A 14560-nucleotide genomic window follows, 5' to 3' on the forward strand; every position below is an offset into this window, starting at 1 on the left:
GTGGTAGGTTTCCTTAGGTGCCAGCTGAGATAGAGGCGAAAATCCACATCTAGGCACTTTACAAAAAACTGGTCCGTTTTCTTTGGGAAAATGTGATGTGTCCACGTTGTGTTTTGGGGCATTTCCTGTCGCGGGCGATAGGCCTACCCACACAAGTGAGGTACCATTTTTATCTTGAGACTTGGGGGAACACTGGGTGGAAGGAAATTTGTGGCTCCTCTCATATTCCAGAACTTTCTGTCACTGAAATTAGAGGAAAAAGTGTTTTTGTGGCCAAATTTTGAGGTTTGCAAAGGATTCTGGGTAACAGAACCTGGTCAGAGCCCCACAAGTCACCCCATCTTGGAATCCCCCAGGTGTCTACTTTTAAAAAATACACAGGTTTGGTAGGTGTCCTTAGGTGCCGGCTGAGTTAGAGGCCAAAATCCATATCTAGGGACTTTGCAAAAAACAGGTCTGTTTTCTTTGGGAAACTGTGATGTGTCCACGTTGTGTTTTGGGGCATTTCCTGTCGCGGGCGCTAGGCCTACCCACACAAGTGAGATACCATTTTTATCTTGAGACTTGGGGGAACGCTGGGTGGAAGGAAATTTGTGCCTCCTCTCAGATTCCAGAACTTTCTGTCACCGAAATGAGAGGAAAAAGTGTTTTTGTGGCCAAATTTTGAGGTTTGCAAAGGATTCCGGGTAACAGAACCTGGTCAGAGCCCCACAAGTCACCCCATCTTGGAATCCCCCAGGTGTCTACTTTAAAAAAAATACACAGGTTTGGTAGGTGTCCTTAGGTGCCGGCTGAGTTAGAGGCCAAAATCCATATCTAGGGACTTTGCAAAAAACAGGTCTGTTTTCTTTGGGAAACTGTGATGTGTCCACGTTGTGTTTTGGGGCATTTCCTGTCGCGGGCGCTAGGCCTACCCACACAAGTGAGGTACCATTTTTATCTTGAGACTTGGGGGAACGCTTGGTGGAAGGAAATTTGTGGCTCCTCTCAGATTCCAGAACTTTCTGTCACCGAAATGAGAGGAAAAAGTGGTTTTTTGGCCAAATATTGAGGTTTCAAAGGATTCTGGGTAACAGAACCTGGTCAGAGCCCCACAAGTCACCCCATCTTGGAATCCCCTAGGTGTCTAGTTTTAAAAAATGCACAGGTTTGGTAGGTGTCCGTAGGTGCCGGCTGAGCTAGAGGCCAAAATCCACATCTAGGCACTTTGCAAAAAACAGGTCAGTTTTCTTTGGGAAAATGTGATGTGTCCACGTTGTGTTTTGGGGCATTTCCTGTCGCGGGCGCTAGGCCTACCCACACAAGTCAGGTACCATTTTTATCTTGAGACTTGGGTGAACGCTGGGTGGAAGGAAATTTGTGGCTCCTCTCAGATTCCAGAACTTTCTGTCACCGAAATGAGAGGAACAATTATTTTTGTGGCCAGATTTGGAGGTTTGCAAAGGATTCTGGGTAACAGAACCTGTTCAGAGCCCCACAAGTCACCCCATCATGGAATCCCCCAGGTGTCTACTTTGAAAAAATACACAGGTTTGGTAGGTGTCCTTAGGTGCCGGCTGAGTTAGAGGCCAAAATCCATATCTAGGGACTTCGCAAAAAATGTGATGTGTCCACGTTGTGTTTTGGGGCATTTCCTGTCGCGGGTGCTAGGCCTACCCACACAAGTGAGGTACCATTTTTATCTTGAGACTTGGGGGAACGCTGGGTGGAAGGAAATTTGTGGCTCTTCTCAGATTCCAGAACTTTCTGTCCCCGAAATGAAAAGGAAAAAAGTGTTTTTTTGGCAAAATTTTGAGGTTTGCAAAAGATTCTGGGTAACAGAACCAGGTCAGAGCCCCACAAGTCATCCTATCTTGGATTCCCCTACATGTCTAGTTTTCAAAAATGCACAGGTGTGGTAGGTGTCCTTAGGTGCCGGCTGAGTTAGAGGCCAAAATCCATATCTAGGGACTTTGCAAAAAACAGGTCTGTTTTCTTTGGGAAACTGTGATGTGTCCACGTTGTGTTTTGGGGCATTTCCTGTCGCGGGCGCTAGGCCTACCCACACAAGTGAGGTACCATTTTTATCGGGAGACTTGGAGGAACGCTGGGTGGAAGGAAATTTGTGGCTCCTCTCAGATTCCAGAACTTTATTTCACTGAAATGAGAGAAAAAAGTGTTTTTTTGGCCAAATTTTGAGGTTTGCAAAGGATTCCGGGTAACAGAACCTGGTCAGAGCCCCACAAGTCATCCTATCTTGGATTCCCCAAGGTGTCTAGTTTGCAAAAATGCACAGGTGTGGTAGGTTTCCTTAGGTGCCGGCTGAGATAGAGGCCAAAATCCACATCTAGGCACTTTACAAAAAACAGGTCCGTTTTCTTTGGGAAAATGTGATGTGTCCACGTTGTGTTTTGGGGCATTTCCTGTCGCGGGCGCTAGGCCTACCCTCACAAGTGAGGTACCATTTTTATCTTGAGACTTGGGGGAACGCTGGGTGGAAGGAATTTTGTGGCTCCTCTCAGATTCCAGAACTTTCTGTCACCGAAATGAGAGGAACAATTATTTTTGTGGCCAGATTTGGAGGTTTGCAAAGGATTCTGGGTAACAGAACCTGTTCAGAGCCCCACAAGTCACCCCATCATGGAATCCCCCAGGTGTCTACTTTGAAAAAATACACAGGTTTGGTAGGTGTCCTTAGGTGCCGGCTGAGTTAGAGGCCAAAATCCATATCTAGGGACTTCGCAAAAAATGTGATGTGTCCACGTTGTGTTTTGGGGCATTTCCTGTCGCGGGTGCTAGGCCTACCCACACAAGTGAGGTACCATTTTTATCTTGAGACTTGGGGGAACGCTGGGTGGAAGGAAATTTGTGGCTCTTCTCAGATTCCAGAACTTTCTGTCCCCGAAATGAAAAGGAAAAAAGTGTTTTTTTGGCAAAATTTTGAGGTTTGCAAAAGATTCTGGGTAACAGAACCAGGTCAGAGCCCCACAAGTCATCCTATCTTGGATTCCCCTACATGTCTAGTTTTCAAAAATGCACAGGTGTGGTAGGTGTCCTTAGGTGCCGGCTGAGTTAGAGGCCAAAATCCATATCTAGGGACTTTGCAAAAAACAGGTCTGTTTTCTTTGGGAAACTGTGATGTGTCCACGTTGTGTTTTGGGGCATTTCCTGTCGCGGGCGCTAGGCCTACCCACACAAGTGAGGTACCATTTTTATCGGGAGACTTGGAGGAACGCTGGGTGGAAGGAAATTTGTGGCTCCTCTCAGATTCCAGAACTTTATTTCACTGAAATGAGAGAAAAAAGTGTTTTTTTGGCCAAATTTTGAGGTTTGCAAAGGATTCCGGGTAACAGAACCTGGTCAGAGCCCCACAAGTCATCCTATCTTGGATTCCCCAAGGTGTCTAGTTTGCAAAAATGCACAGGTGTGGTAGGTTTCCTTAGGTGCCGGCTGAGATAGAGGCCAAAATCCACATCTAGGCACTTTACAAAAAACAGGTCCGTTTTCTTTGGGAAAATGTGATGTGTCCACGTTGTGTTTTGGGGTATTTCCTGTCGCGGGCGCTAGGCCTACCCTCACAAGTGAGGTACCATTTTTATCTTGAGACTTGGGGGAACGCTGGGTGGAAGGAAATTTGTAGCTCCTCTCAGATTCCAGAAATTTCTGCCCCCGAAATGAGAGGAAAAAGTTTTTTTTTGCCCAAATTTTGAGGTTTGCAAAGGATTCTGGGTAACAGAACCTGGTCATAGCCCCACAAGTCACCCCATCATGGAATCCCCCAGGTGTCTACTTTAAAAAAATGCACAGGTTTGGTAGGTGTCTTTAGGTGCCGGCTGAGCTAGAGGCCAAAATCCACATCTAGGCACCTTGCAAAAAACAGGTCTGTTTTCTTTTTTGGAAAATGTGATGTGGAAGGTAATTTGTGGCTCCTCTCATATTCCAGAACTTTCTGTCACCGAAATGAGAGAAAAAAGTGTTTTTTTGGCCACATTTTGAGGTTTGCAAAAGATTCCGGGTAACAGAACCTGGTCAGAGCCCCACAAGTCATCCTATCTTGGATTCCCCTACATGTCTAGTTTTCAAAGATGCACAGGTGTGGTAGGTTTCCTTAGGTGCCGGCTGAGTTAGAGGCCAAAATCCTCATTTAGGCACTTTGCAAAAAAAAGGTCTGTTTTCTATGGGAAAATGTGATGTGTCCATGTTGTGTTTTGGGGCATTTCCTGTCGCGGGCGCTAGGCCTACCCACACAAGTGAGGTACCATTTTTATCTTGAGACTTGGGGGAACGCTGGGTGGAAGGAAATTTGTGGCTCCTCTAAGATTCCAGAACTTTCTGTCACCGAAATGAGAGGAAAAATTGTTTTTGTGGCCAAATTTGGAGGTTTGCAAAGGATTCTGGCTAACAGAACCTGGTCAGAGCCGCACAAGTCACCCCATCTTGGAATCCCCCAGGTGTCTACTTTTAAAAAATACACAGGTTTGGTAGGTGTCCTTAGGTGCCGGCTGAGTTAGAGGCCAAAATCCATATCTAGGGACTTTGCAAAAAACAGGTCTGTTTTCTTTGGGAAACTGTGATGTGTCCACGTTGTGTTTTGGGGCATTTCCTGTCGCGGGCGCTAGGCCTACCCACACAAGTGAGGTACCATTTTTATCTTGATACTTGGGGGAACACTGGGTGGAAGGAAATTTGTGGCTCCTCTCAGATTCCAGAACTTTATTTCACTGAAATGAGAGAAAAAAGTGTTTTTTTGGCCAAATTTTGAGGTTTGCAAAGGATTCCGGGTAACAGAACCTGGTCAGAGCCCCACAAGTCATCCTATCTTGGATTCCCCTAGGTGTCTAGTTTGCAAAAATGCACAGGTGTGGTAGGTTTCCTTAGGTGCCGGCTGAGATAGAGGCGAAAATCCACATCTAGGCACTTTACAAAAAACTGGTCCGTTTTCTTTGGGAAAATGTGATGTGTCCACGTTGTGTTTTGGGGCATTTCCTGTCGCGTGCGCTAGGCCTACCCACACAAGTGAGGTACCATTTTTATCTTGAGACTTGGGGGAACACTGGGTGGAAGGAAATTTGTGGCTCCTCTCATATTCCAGAACTTTCTGTCACTGAAATTAGAGGAAAAAGTGTTTTTGTGGCCAAATTTTGAGGTTTGCAAAGGATTCTGGGTAACAGAACCTGGTCAGAGCCCCACAAGTCACCCAATCTTGGAATCCCCCAGGTGTCTACTTTAAAAAAATACACAGGTTTGGTAGGTGTCCTTAGGTGCCGGCTGAGTTAGAGGCCAAATTTCATATCTAGCGACTTTGCAAAAAACAGGTCTGTTTTCTTTGGGAAACTGTGATGTGTCCACGTTGTGTTTTGGGGCATTACCTGTCGCGGGCGCTAGGCCTACCCACACAAGTGAGGTACCATTTTTATCTGGAGACTTGGAGGAACGCTGGGTGGAAGGAAATTTGTGGCTCCTCTCAGATTCCAGAACTTTATTTCACTGAAATGAGAGAAAAAAAGTGTTGTTTTGGCCAAACTTGGAGGTTTGCAAAAGATTCCGGGTAACAGAACCTGGTCAGAGCCCCACAAGTAATCCTATCTTGGATTCCCCTACATGTCTAGTTTTCAGAAATGCACAGGTGTGGTAGGTTTCCTTAGGTGCCGGCTGAGTTAGAGGCCAAAATCCACATCTAGGCACTTTACAAAAAACAGGTCCGTTTTCTTTGGGAAAATGTGATGTGTCCACGTTGTGTTTTGGGGCATTTCCTGTCGCGGGCGCTAGGCCTACCCACACAAGTGAGGTACCATTTTTATCTTGAGACTTGGGGGAACGCTGGGTGGAAGGAAATTTGTAGCTCCTCTCAGATTCCAGAAATTTCTGTCCCCGAAATGAGAGGAAAAAGTGTTTTTTTGCCCAAATTTTGAGGTTTGCAAAGGATTCTGGGTAACAGAACCTGGTCATAGCCCCACAAGTCACCCCATCATGGAATCCCCCAGGTGTCTACTTTAAAAAAATGCACAGGTTTGGTAGGTGTCTTTAGGTGCCGGCTGAGCTAGAGGCCAAAATCCACATCTAGGCACCTTGCAAAAAACAGGTCTGTTTTCTTTTTTGGAAAATGTGATGTGGAACGAAATTTGTGGCTCCTCTCATATTCCAGAACTTTCTGTCACCGAAATGAGAGGAAAAAGTGTTTTTGTGGCCAAATTTTGAGGTTTGCAAAGGATTCTGGGTAACAGAACCTGGTCAGAGCCCCACAAGTCACCCCATCTTGGAATCCCCCAGGTGTCTACTTTTAAAAAATACACAGGTTTGGTAGGTGTCCTTAGGTGCCGGCTGAGTTAGAGGCCAAAATCCACATCTAGGCACTTTACAAAAAACAGGTCCGTTTTCTTTGGGAAAATGTGATGTGTCCATGTTGTGTGTTGGGGCATTTCCTGTCGAGGGCGCTAGGCCTACCCACACAAGTGAGGTACCATTTTTATCTTGAGACTTGGGGGAACGCTGGGTGGAAGGAAATTTGTAGCTCCTCTCAGATTCCAGAAATTTCTGTCCCCGAAATGAGAGGAAAAAGTGTTTATTTGCCCAAATTTTGAGGTTTGCAAAGGATTCTGGGTAACAGAACCTGGTCATAGCCCCACAAGTCACCCCATCATGGAATCCCCTAGGTGTCTAGTTTAAAAAAATGCACAGGTTTGGTAGGTGTCTTTATGTGCCGGCTGAGCTAGAGGCCAAAATCCACATCTAGGCACTTTGCAAAAAACAGGTCTGTTTTCTTTTTTGGAAAATGTGATGTGGAAGGAAATTTGTGGCTCCTCACAGATTCCAGAACTTTATTTCACTGAAATGAGAGAAAAAAGTGTTTTTTGGCCACATTTTGAGGTTTGCAAAAGATTCCGGGTAACAGAACCTGGTCAAAGCCCCACAAGTCATCCTATCTTGGATTCCCCTACATGTCTAGTTTTCAAAGATGCACAGGTGTGGTAGGTTTCCTTAGGTGCCGGCTGAGTTAGAGGCCAAAATCCACATTTAGGCACTTTGCAAAAAAAAGGTCTGTTTTCTTTGGGAAAATGTGATGTGTCCACGTTGTGTTTTGGGGCATTTCCTGTCGCGGGCGCTAGGCCTACCCACACAAGTGAGGTACCATTTTTATCTTGAGACTTGGGGGAACGCTGGGTGGAAGGAAATTTGTAGCTCCTCTCAGATTCCAGAAATTTCTGTCCCCGAAATGAGAGGAAAAAAGTGTTTTTTTTGCCCAAATTTTGAGGTTTGCAAAAGATTCTGGGTAACAGAACCTGGTCATAGCCCCACAAGTCACCCCATCATGGAATTCCCTAGGTGTCTAGTTTTAAAAAATGCACAGGTTTGGTAGGTGTCTTTAGGTGCCGGCTGAGCTAGAGGCCGAAATCCACATCTAGGCACTTTGCAAAAAACAGGTATGTTTTCTTTTTTGGAAAATGTGATGTGGAAGGAAATTTGTGGCTCCTCACAGATTCCAGAACTTTATTTCACTGAAATGAGAGAAAAAAGTGTTTTTTTGGCCACATTTTGAGGTTTGCAAAAGATTCCGGGTAACAGAACCTGGTCAGAGCCCCACAAGTCATCCTATCTTGGATTCCCCTACATGTCTAGTTTTCAAAGATGCACAGGTGTGGTAGGTTTCCTTAGGTGCCGGCTGAGTTAGAGGCCAAAATCCACATTTAGGCACTTTGCAAAAAAAAGGTCTGTTTTCTTTGGGAAAATGTGATGTGTCCATGTTGTGTTTTGGGGCATTTCCTGTCGCGGGCGCTAGGCCTAACCACACAAGTGAGGTACCATTTTTATCTTGAGACTTGGGGGAACGCTGGGTGGAAGGAAATGTGTGGCTCCTCTAAGATTCCAGAACTTTCTGTCACCGAAATGAGAGGAAAAATTGTTTTTGTGGCCAAATTTGGAGGTTTGAAAAGGATTCTGGCTAACAGAACCTGGTCAGAGCCCCACAAGTCACCCCATCTTGGAATCCCCCAGGTGTCTACTTTTAAAAAATACACAGGTTTGGTAGGTGTCCTTAGGTGCCGGCTGAGTTAGAGGCCAAAATCCATATCTAGGGACTTTGCAAAAAACAGGTCTGTTTTCTTTGGGAAACTGTGATGTGTCCACGTTGTGTTTTGGGGCATTTCCTGTCAAGGGCGCTAGGCCTGCCCACACAAGTGAGGTACCATTTTTATCTTGAGACTTGGGGGAACACTGGGTGGAAGGAAATTTGTGGCTCCTCTCAGATTCCAGAACTTTATTTTACTGAAATGAGAGAAAAAAGTGTTTTTTTGGCCAAATTTTGAGGTTTGCAAAGGATTCCGGGTAACAGAACCTGGTCAGAGCCCCACAAGTCATCCTATCTTGGATTCCCCTAGGTGTCTAGTTTGCAAAAATGCACAGGTGTGGTAGGTTTCCTTAGGTGCCGGCTGAGATAGAGGCGAAAATCCACATCTAGGCACTTTACAAAAAACTGGTCCGTTTTCTTTGGGAAAATTTGATGTGTCCACGTTGTGTTTTGGGGCATTTCCTGTCGCGGGCGCTAGGCCTACCCACACAAGTGAGGTACCATTTTTATCTTGAGACTTGGGGGAACGCTGGGTGGAAGGAAATTTGTGGCTCCTCTCATATTCCAGAACTTTCTGTCACTGAAATTAGAGGAAAAAGTGTTTTTGTGGCCAAATTTTGAGGTTTGCAAAGGATTCTGGGTAACAGAACCTGGTCAGAGCCCCACAAGTCACCCCATCTTGGAATCCCCCAGGTGTCTACTTTTAAAAAATACACAGGTTTGGTAGGTGTCCTTAGGTGCCGGCTGAGTTAGAGGCCAAATTTCATATCTAGGGACTTTGCAAAAAACAGGTCTGTTTTCTTTGGGAAACTCTGATGTGTCCACGTTCTGTTTTGGGGCATTACCTGTCGCGGGCGCTAGGCCTGCCCACACAAGTGAGGTACCATTTCTATCTTGAGACTTGGGGGAACGCTGGGTGGAAGGAAATTTGTGGCTCCTCTCATATTCCAGAACTTTCTGTCACTGAAATTAGAGGAAAAAGTGTTTTTGTGGCCAAATTTTGAGGTTTGCAAAGGATTCTGGGTAACAGAACCTGGTCAGAGCCCCACAAGTCACCCCATCTTGGAATCCCCCAGGTGTCTACTTTTAAAAAATACACAGGTTTGGTAGGTGTCCTTAGGTGCTGGCTGAGCTAGAGGCCAAAGTCCACATCTAGGCACTTTGCAAAAAACAGGTCCGTTTTCTTTGGGAAAATGTGATGTGTCCACGTTGTGTTTTGGGGCATATCCTGTTGCGGCCGCTAGGCCTACCCACACAAGTGAGGTACCATTTTTATCTTGAGACTTGGGGGAACGCTGGGTGGAAGGAAATTTGTGGCTTCTCTTAGATTCCAGAACTTTCTGTCACCGAAATGAGAGGAAAAAGTGTTTTTTTGGCCAAATTTGGAGGTTTGCAAAGGATTCTGGGTAACAGAACCTGGTCAGAGCCCCACAAGTCACCCCATCTTGGAATCCCCAGGTGTCTACTTTTAAAAAATGCACAGGTTTGGTAGGTGTCCTTAGGTCCCAGCTGAGTTAGAGGACAAAATCCATATCTAGGGACTCTGCAAAAAACAGGTCTGTTTTCTTTGGGAAAAAGTGATGTGTCAACGTTGTGTTTTGGGGCATTTTCTGTCGCGGGTGCTAGGCCTACCCACACAAGTGAGGGACCATTTTTATCTTGAGACTTGGGGGAATGCTGGGTGGAAGGAAATTTGTGGCTCCTCACAGATTCCAGAACTTTATTTCACTGAAATGAGAGAAAAAAGTGTTTTTTTGGCCAAATTTGGAGGTTTGCAAAGGATTCTGGGTAACAGAACCTGGTCAGAGCCCCACAAGTCACCCCATCTTGGAATCCCCAGGTGTCTACTTTTAAAAAATGCACAGGTGTGGTAGGTTTCCTTAGGTGCCGGCTGAGTTAGAGGCCAAAATCCACATTTAGGCACTTTGCAAAAAAAAGGTCTGTATCTTTGGGAAAATGTGATGTGTCCATGTTGTGTTTTGGGGCATTTCCTGTCGCGGGCGCTAGGCCTACCCACACAAGTGAGGGACCATTTTTATCTTGAGACTTGGGGGAATGCTGGGTGGAAGGAAATTTGTGGCTCCTCTCAGATTCCAGAACTTTCTGTCCCCGAAATGAGAGGAAAAAGTGTTTTTTTGGCCATATTTTGAGGTTTCAAAGGATTCTGGCTAACAGAACCTGGTCAGAGCCCCACAAGTCACCCCATCTTGGAATCCCCCAGGTGTCTACTTTTAAAAAATACACAGGTTTGGTAGGTGTCCTTAGGTGCCGGCTGAGTTAGAGGCCAAAATCCATATCTAGGGACTTTGCAAAAAACAGGTCTGTTTTCTTTGGGAAACTGTGATGTGTCCACGTTGTGTTTTGGGGCATTTCCTGTCAAGGGCGCTAGGCCTGCCCACACAAGTGAGGTACCATTTTTATCTTGAGACTTGGGGGAACACTGGGTGGAAGGAAATTTGTGGCTCCTCTCAGATTCCAGAACTTTATTTTACTGAAATGAGAGAAAAAAGTGTTTTTTTGGCCAAATTTTGAGGTTTGCAAAGGATTCCGGGTAACAGAACCTGGTCAGAGCCCCACAAGTCACCCCATCTTGGAATCCCCAGGTGTCTACTTTTAAAAAATGCACAGGTTTGGTAGGTGTCCTTAGGTCCCAGCTGAGTTAGAGGACAAAATCCATATCTAGGGACTCTGCAAAAAACAGGTCTGTTTTCTTTGGGAAAAAGTGATGTGTCAACGTTGTGTTTTGGGGCATTTTCTGTCGCGGGTGCTAGGCCTACCCACACAAGTGAGGGACCATTTTTATCTTGAGACTTGGGGGAATGCTGGGTGGAAGGAAATTTGTGGCTCCTCACAGATTCCAGAACTTTATTTCACTGAAATGAGAGAAAAAAGTGTTTTTTTGGCCAAATTTGGAGGTTTGCAAAGGATTCTGGGTAACAGAACCTGGTCAGAGCCCCACAAGTCACCCCATCTTGGAATCCCCAGGTGTCTACTTTTAAAAAATGCACAGGTGTGGTAGGTTTCCTTAGGTGCCGGCTGAGTTAGAGGCCAAAATCCACATTTAGGCACTTTGCAAAAAAAAGGTCTGTATCTTTGGGAAAATGTGATGTGTCCATGTTGTGTTTTGGGGCATTTCCTGTCGCGGGCGCTAGGCCTACCCACACAAGTGAGGGACCATTTTTATCTTGAGACTTGGGGGAATGCTGGGTGGAAGGAAATTTGTGGCTCCTCTCAGATTCCAGAACTTTCTGTCCCCGAAATGAGAGGAAAAAGTGTTTTTTTTGGCCATATTTTGAGGTTTCAAAGGATTCTGGCTAACAGAACCTGGTCAGAGCCCCACAAGTCGCCCCATCTTGGAATCCCCCAGGTGTCTACTTTTAAAAAATACACAGGTTTGGTAGGTGTCCTTAGGTGCCGGCTGAGTTAGAGGCCAAAATCCATATCTAGGGACTTTGCAAAAAACAGGTCTGTTTTCTTTGGGAAAATGTGATGTGTCCATGTTGTGTTTTGGGGCATTTCCTGTCGCGGGCGCTAGGCCTAACCACACAAGTGAGGTACCATTTTTATCTTGAGACTTGGGGGAACGCTGGGTGGAAGGAAATGTGTGGCTCCTCTAAGATTCCAGAACTTTCTGTCACCGAAATGAGAGGAAAAATTGTTTTTGTGGCCAAATTTGGAGGTTTGAAAAGGATTCTGGCTAACAGAACCTGGTCAGAGCCCCACAAGTCACCCCATCTTGGAATCCCCCAGGTGTCTACTTTTAAAAAATACACAGGTTTGGTAGGTGTCCTTAGGTGCCGGCTGAGTTAGAGGCCAAAATCCATATCTAGGGACTTTGCAAAAAACAGGTCTGTTTTCTTTGGGAAACTGTGATGTGTCCACGTTGTGTTTTGGGGCATTTCCTGTCAAGGGCGCTAGGCCTGCCCACACAAGTGAGGTACCATTTTTATCTTGAGACTTGGGGGAACACTGGGTGGAAGGAAATTTGTGGCTCCTCTCAGATTCCAGAACTTTATTTTACTGAAATGAGAGAAAAAAGTGTTTTTTTGGCCAAATTTTGAGGTTTGCAAAGGATTCCGGGTAACAGAACCTGGTCAGAGCCCCACAAGTCATCCTATCTTGGATTCCCCTAGGTGTCTAGTTTGCAAAAATGCACAGGTGTGGTAGGTTTCCTTAGGTGCCGGCTGAGATAGAGGCGAAAATCCACATCTAGGCACTTTACAAAAAACTGGTCCGTTTTCTTTGGGAAAATTTGATGTGTCCACGTTGTGTTTTGGGGCATTTCCTGTCGCGGGCGCTAGGCCTACCCACACAAGTGAGGTACCATTTTTATCTTGAGACTTGGGGGAACGCTGGGTGGAAGGAAATTTGTGGCTCCTCTCATATTCCAGAACTTTCTGTCACTGAAATTAGAGGAAAAAGTGTTTTTGTGGCCAAATTTTGAGGTTTGCAAAGGATTCTGGGTAACAGAACCTGGTCAGAGCCCCACAAGTCACCCCATCTTGGAATCCCCCAGGTGTCTACTTTTAAAAAATACACAGGTTTGGTAGGTGTCCTTAGGTGCCGGCTGAGTTAGAGGCCAAATTTCATATCTAGGGACTTTGCAAAAAACAGGTCTGTTTTCTTTGGGAAACTCTGATGTGTCCACGTTCTGTTTTGGGGCATTACCTGTCGCGGGCGCTAGGCCTGCCCACACAAGTGAGGTACCATTTCTATCTTGAGACTTGGGGGAACGCTGGGTGGAAGGAAATTTGTGGCTCCTCTCATATTCCAGAACTTTCTGTCACTGAAATTAGAGGAAAAAGTGTTTTTGTGGCCAAATTTTGAGGTTTGCAAAGGATTCTGGGTAACAGAACCTGGTCAGAGCCCCACAAGTCACCCCATCTTGGAATCCCCCAGGTGTCTACTTTTAAAAAATACACAGGTTTGGTAGGTGTCCTTAGGTGCTGGCTGAGCTAGAGGCCAAAGTCCACATCTAGGCACTTTGCAAAAAACAGGTCCGTTTTCTTTGGGAAAATGTGATGTGTCCACGTTGTGTTTTGGGGCATATCCTGTTGCGGCCGCTAGGCCTACCCACACAAGTGAGGTACCATTTTTATCTTGAGACTTGGGGGAACGCTGGGTGGAAGGAAATTTGTGGCTTCTCTTAGATTCCAGAACTTTCTGTCACCGAAATGAGAGGAAAAAGTGTTTTTTTGGCCAAATTTGGAGGTTTGCAAAGGATTCTGGGTAACAGAACCTGGTCAGAGCCCCACAAGTCACCCCATCTTGGAATCCCCAGGTGTCTACTTTTAAAAAATGCACAGGTTTGGTAGGTGTCCTTAGGTCCCAGCTGAGTTAGAGGACAAAATCCATATCTAGGGACTCTGCAAAAAACAGGTCTGTTTTCTTTGGGAAAAAGTGATGTGTCAACGTTGTGTTTTGGGGCATTTTCTGTCGCGGGTGCTAGGCCTACCCACACAAGTGAGGGACCATTTTTATCTTGAGACTTGGGGGAATGCTGGGTGGAAGGAAATTTGTGGCTCCTCACAGATTCCAGAACTTTATTTCACTGAAATGAGAGAAAAAAGTGTTTTTTTTGGCCAAATTTGGAGGTTTGCAAAGGATTCTGGGTAACAGAACCTGGTCAGAGCCCCACAAGTCACCCCATCTTGGAATCCCCAGGTGTCTACTTTTAAAAAATGCACAGGTGTGGTAGGTTTCCTTAGGTGCCGGCTGAGTTAGAGGCCAAAATCCACATTTAGGCACTTTGCAAAAAAAAGGTCTGTATCTTTGGGAAAATGTGATGTGTCCATGTTGTGTTTTGGGGCATTTCCTGTCGCGGGCGCTAGGCCTACCCACACAAGTGAGGGACCATTTTTATCTTGAGACTTGGGGGAATGCTGGGTGGAAGGAAATTTGTGGCTCCTCTCAGATTCCAGAACTTTCTGTCCCCGAAATGAGAGGAAAAAGTGTTTTTTTGGGCATATTTTGAGGTTTCAAAGGATTCTGGCTAACAGAACCTGGTCAGAGCCCCACAAGTCGCCCCATCTTGGAATCCCCCAGGTGTCTACTTTTAAAAAATACACAGGTTTGGTAGGTGTCCTTAGGTGCCGGCTGAGTTAGAGGCCAAAATCCATATCTAGGGACTTTGCAAAAAACAGGTCTGTTTTCTTTGGGAAACTGAGATGTGTCCACGTTGTGTTTTGGGGCATTTCCTGTCGCGGGCGCTAGGCCTGCCCACACAAGTGAGGTACCATTTTTATCTTGAGACTTGGGGGAACACTGGGTGGATGGAAATTTGTGGCTCCTCTCAGATTCCAGAAATTTCTGTCCCCGAAATGAGAGGAAAAAAGTGTTTTTTTTGCCCAAATTTTGAGGTTTGCAAAAGATTCTGGGTAACAGAACCTGGTCATAGCCCCACAAGTCACCCCATCATGGAATTCCCTAGGTGTCTAGTTTTAAAAAATGCACAGGTTTGGTAGGTGTCTTTAGGTGCCGGCTGAGCTAGAGGCCGAAATCCACATCTAGGCACTT

Source organism: Pleurodeles waltl, chromosome 2_2, assembly GCF_031143425.1.
Source record: "Pleurodeles waltl isolate 20211129_DDA chromosome 2_2, aPleWal1.hap1.20221129, whole genome shotgun sequence".
Lineage (NCBI taxonomy): Eukaryota > Metazoa > Chordata > Amphibia > Caudata > Salamandridae > Pleurodeles > Pleurodeles waltl.